Raw genomic sequence first — 6,241 nt, forward strand, 5'->3', positions numbered from 1 at the left:
CTAACCCAAAACATCCAGGAAATCCAGGACTCAATGAGAAGACCAAACCTAAGGATAATAGGTATAGAGGAGAGTGAAGACTCCCAATGTAAATGGGCCAGTAAATATCTTCAACAAAATTATAGAAGAAAACTTCCCTAACCTAAAGAAAGAGATGCCCATGAACATACAAGAAGCCTACAGAACTCCAAACAGACTGGACCAAAAAAGAAATTCCTCCCGTTAAATAATAATCAAAACACCAAATGCACTAAACAAAGAAAGAATTTTAAAAGCAGTAAAGGAAAAAGGTCAAGTAACATATAAAGGTAGGCCTATTTGAATTATACCAGTCTTCTCACCAGAGACTATGAAAGCTAGAAGATCCTGGGCAGATGTCATACAGACCCTACAAGAACACAAATGCCAGCCCAGGCTACTATACCCAGCAAAACTCTCAATTACCATAGATGGAAAAAACAAGATATTCCATGACAAAACAAAATTTACACAATATCTTTCTACAAATCCAGACCTATAAAGGATAATAGATGGAAAACATCAACATAAGGAGCAAAACTACACCCTAGAAGAAACAAGAAAGTAATCTTTCAACAAGTCCACACAATTCTAATTCTACCTCTTACAACAAAAACAGGAAGTGATAATTACTTTTTATTAATATGAAAATTAACATTACCAACATATCCTAATTGATTGAAATCCAAAAATATAAGGAATTAGAAATTTGTTGATTGTCATCCAATGGTCTCTCTAATTTGGTAATTGGAGAAATAGGTCCAATATTGTACAATCTATATACACTTTTGGCTTGTTTGTTCATGAAAGTGTCTGGCTGTGTACAACATAAGGGTCTTGAAATCTTGCTTCCCCTATCTCAGCCTCTCTATTAGTAGTAATATTTATTTCATGTTTTTATACTATACTACGATTTTCAGAACAGCTTATATATTTCAAAAGTATTTATACACCCAAAAGAAACATAGATGATTAGCTGCAGAGGTGGCTTGTAAGAGAACAAGAAAGAGTGAGACTGAATGCTTTGCTTGACATTTGTAACTCTTATATCAAGTTTGAAGAAGAGGACTTTATAAGTTGTTCTTTCTCTGAGATGAATGCTTTTCCAAATTATCACAGCTAATGAACCAGATTCCTACCCTCATGTAATATCTGTGCCACCCTCCAAGCAGAACCATTGTTCATTGAAACAGTCGGTGAATGACTTTATGGATAGACCATCTTATTACATACACCATTTCTTAAATGAATGTAACCTGTTCTCTGTAGGCTGAGAATAAAGTCACTCACTCAGGTCAAATAGCTTTGACCACAATAGGAAGTCTGTATCCAAAAATCGAGCCTACAATTCATTTCTTGGTGCAGCAGAACTGTCAATTCTCAGCTTAGCTACAATGGAGGTAAAATCCTTTGGTGATGTGAGGGTCATTAAAGTACAGCCTTATTACAATGAACTCCAATGTCTAAAAATTGTTCTTATTTTGGGCTTGTACCATACACAGTAAGAGCCAAGATTTTAAACTCTACTAAATACAAAACAAACAAACAAAAAGACTTTATATATTTATGTTCATTTAAGTGGTGATATATTATTTTGAAATGTACAGTTAATATGTTTGGAGTTATTTAAAATTTATATTGAGAAAAATGTATTTTCACTATTGCTGTAGACGAGCATCTACATAAGACTGTTAAATTGATTGTTGTTTTATATCAAACAACTTTTATAATACTTATTTTTATTGTTATAATATTTTATAAATTTTAAGGAATATGACAAAAAATATTCTAGGTATTGAAGGGGGGTCTCTGGGAAGAGTTATGGTACAAAATGGAAACAAGAATGTGATTTAATTCTATTTACTTAAGATATGTTTTTAAATGTTAACAAATTCAGATAAATTGAAATCACGTAACTTTTCTCTTCATAATGCAATAAAAGTTAAAAAAATTAACATTCTATATTACTTGAATAAAGAAAAAGTTACAAGGTTCAATGAACACAGAAAAAAATATATTACATTCAAAATATACTCACAATAAAGGCTCATAACAAGTTAAGAATAAAAAAACTTTGATAGTTGTCAAAAATACAGCAGATATCCTACCTAAAATCAGGTGGAAAGATACTATCTGTAACAAATGGATTTCTATTAATGCTAATTTAATAAATATGTAAGAAGTAATAAGGAAGGTATAAATATTGAAAGAAAGCATAAGAAAGCCAAAACAACCTACAGTTGGCTATAATATCATTATACAAGTCAATATTTTCATATAAGCATCTATAGACAAAAACATATATAATTATATTTCTAGAAATCAATAGCATCCAAACCACATTCAGCAAGCACTTTCTGAAATAGTAAGATGTTAAATCTCTTAGCCTTTGAAGCTGACTGGCTAGTCTCTGCATATTTCATTACCCATGAAGAAAAGAGTTTGGTTGCATCCTAATAAAACTTTATTTTCAAAAGTGAGTAGAGAGCTGAATTTATCACACCCACCACAATTTTCTAGTCTCATAAACTAGCATAATAATAATATATTCGAGATGCTTATGCTTTGTAAATAGATCTTTTGGAGTATAATAATTTAACCATCCTGGATGGATAGATGGATGAATTGTTTGATTTAACTCAAGAAGAATATAGAAGTGTGTGTGTGTGTGTGTGTGTGTGTGTGTGTGTGTGTGTGTGTGTGTGTGGCATTTTAAAATAGCAGGTGTCTCCATAGCTTTTCAAACTCTCTTAGTGTCATCCCTCCCTCTGCTACCTTCTCTGCTCTACATACACTGCCACCCCTGTTCCTACCTCTCACCTGTTATCTTCCCTTTCACATTCATGTGCTTCACTAACTCCTTACCTTAAGATATTTCTCCCTACCCCAACAATGCCCTCTTTCTACTCTCCTGGCTTTTAGAAGTTGAAAAGTATTCTTTTATTTTATTATTATCTATAATGTGTGATGTCTGTAACATTCTCTAAGACAATTATTGTTCAAAAATTTAAAGTACTTTTTAAATTTTATAAAAACCATACTTTGTCTATGTATAATAATGTAGGTTACTTGTATCTCCCAAAAGGGAAAAGATAAAGGCATTAAAAACTAAAAACATCCAGGAATTATAGTATTTTTTAAAAATATGTTTGTCCTTTAAGTGCCCATTCTGGGCATTAAGGGGGAAAATACCACACTCACTACTCTATCCATCTGAACAAACAAGTTTTAACCTTTCAGGACAGTATATAGTTAAAATAATCACAGAAGCAAAATTTAAGTGATTATATAAAACAATACAACCTGTTCTCTTCTATATCCAGAAAATCCTGTATTATGTGTATGAGCAACAATCAAATTATATGCAGGACAACAGTTTCTTTGTTTTTTTATTATTATATAATATTATATCAGACAAATACAGAACACAATTTATATTTGGATTGGAGCAATTGTGAATCACACTGCTTTGACCAGTAGCTATGCATGCATTTCACTTTGAAATATGCCTAAGCATTAGCTTTCCTTGTAAGGCACCTGTATCTTCTGTATGTCCAGCTTCACATACCTTGTAATTCTGAATCCACAATTCTGAACCCACAGGCTATGTATGGTACACAGTGCTTAGTGTCACTGGTCTTGTTTTAATATTGATACTTGTTTGAGATTTTTACTTGCACTGCTCTGATATGACTTAAAAGCTAGCACTTTTTTCAGGTGGACTTCTTCTTGTGTGGTGTTTAATGGTCTGTGACAATATACTCATTCTGAGGATCTTTTGATGATTTGAAGTTCATACATTTAATGTTGACTCCTTTTATTTTTTATGGACTATGGTTGAGAAACTTTTTTTCCCTCTAGGAACTCAAGGTATTGTTCCAGAGTTTCTTGTTTTTATCTTTTGTCTGTAGTCTTATCCAGCTGTGAATGCCCTGAACTAAAATAATGAAAATTATGGTAAAATATGCCCATGGGTGCAATAGTGGCACAATCATTATTGCAGTAACCAACCACTTTCCAGTTGGATTTAAGTCCCAAATCACAAGAGGAAACTCATCCAAGATTCATGCTGAGTATATTTCTGATCAAGAACCTATGGCTGGACAGTCATATGTCTGAGAGGAGAACCTATTATACATGCTTTGCTACAAGAATATGGTATCTCTATACCCATAGATTAAGAACAGTTCTCAGACCTGAAGCTTCTTTATGCAATTAATAATATTTTATACAGAGACTCATACCTAGTTAAAGGTGAAGAGAATCAGTACCTGAGAAGTACTCAGCCATAAATTGAATATGTCTTCAGAAAGGCTCAGCAAACATCACGGGATAGGGGGCAGAAAGACTGTAAGATCCAGAGATCAAGAAGGACTGTGGCAAGACCTTGTTGTAGATATGCTCTGGACTATTACACTCATGGATTCACAGTAGTTGTGGTTATCTGTACAATACATGGACATCAAGCCTGTTGAGCATGGCAATGGGAAAGTAAGTAAGCCATTAACCCTACCTGGAACTATTAACTGTTAATAGCTGCTAGGGGAAGGAGAGTCAGTTTTCTTTAGAGTTCCTGGCCAGGCTCTAGTGGATAGCAGGTTCGCCAGTGCCTCCCAGAACTCAAGTTACAGATATCTGCCACCACAGTCAGCTTCTGTATGAGTGCTATGAATCCAGATTCAGGTCTTTGGGTGTGACCATCATTTCAGTCCCTTGGTGTGAGGTTTTCTGATTGGTCCATGCCGACAGATATAAGGATAACTTGTTGTTCTTCTCTAGAGTGCAGATCTTCTCATGTATGGAGCTAAAACGATTCATCCACTCAGGGGTGTACAATGAATCGCTTCTAGCCATGTAAGATGCTTACAGAGGCTAGCTGGTGCACATTCGTTTATTAAAGTAACTTCCTCTTCATTAGGTAATGTTCAGCAGGTCAAAATGGCTGGGCCCATTTATCTTTCCTTCTGCACTGGATCAAAGCCCATTGCTTCAAGCTATGGCCATTACTTGCTTGGTATTTAGATTTTGAAACTGCCAATATGGTCTGTATGAAACAAAGAAACATACCTAATTGTGATTTATACCTGCCACTCCCTTCAAACAGATGAGTTTCAGTAGATAGCATATGTTAAAAAGGCACTTGTTATTCATCTTTCTGCATATGAATTTATTTTTGTTATTGTTGTTGTTACATAAGTTACTATGTTTTTTTTCCTGTTAATAGCCAGACACTACTACTTTTGTTTTGTTTGTTTGTTTGTTCTGTAATGATCTTTTATACCCTCTTGTCTATTTGCATGATTATTGGAATTGCTAATTTAATATCTTTAAATATTAATTTAGTATCTCCTATCTATCATTTACAGAATATTTTCTCTGTCTCTTTCTTTATGGTCTGCCTTTGTACAACTTTTTATAGAATTTTTTTGCTGCCATGATTTAGGAAAACCATGCCTTCAAATTTTCTTGAGTTTTGGCTTTACCACATTTCTTTACATTTATCTATCTATCTATCTATCTGTCTGTCTGTCTGTCTGTCTGTCTGTCTGTCTATCTATCTATCTATCCATCTATCTATCTACCATTGTTGTATGGGTAAGTGCCTGAATGTGCATGTGGGAGTGTATGTGGGTTTGCATGCATATAGAGGTCAGAAGACAACTTACAGGAGCCATTTCTTCCATTATATTGATTACAGGGATGGAAGTCATGTCATCAGGCTTGACAGTGAGTGTCTTTTACCAACTGAGCTATGTTTCCAGATCCACTTACCTTTTATTCATTTTATATCTAACCTTGTTTAAAGTATAAGGTCATGTCTTGATTTTTCATCATTAGTCTCTGGTTTTAGGACCACCATTCAGTATTTTTTTCTAAAAATTACACACACACACACACACACACACACACTACAATGTCTACAGTGCTGTCTTGATGTTCAGCTAGGCAAGAGATAAGCACACGTGCACACACAATGTGCACACACACAGGCACTCATTTTTCATTTTAACCCAGTGGTTCTTGGATTATCTATGTTTACTCTGGATTATCTATTTTAAACTCATCTAGCCAAATTAAATTAAAACTCAAGGTAATCCCTCAAATTAGGAGTTTTACATAAAGTTTCTTATAACCTGTAAGTTTGAAGAAAACTGACTAATTTATATCACAAATCTTTTTACCTAAGAACATTATTTCAGTGTCTTTTGTAATTTTACTTTTT

Source organism: Mastomys coucha, unplaced genomic scaffold, assembly GCF_008632895.1.
Source record: "Mastomys coucha isolate ucsf_1 unplaced genomic scaffold, UCSF_Mcou_1 pScaffold6, whole genome shotgun sequence".
In the NCBI taxonomy this organism is placed as follows: domain Eukaryota; kingdom Metazoa; phylum Chordata; class Mammalia; order Rodentia; family Muridae; genus Mastomys; species Mastomys coucha.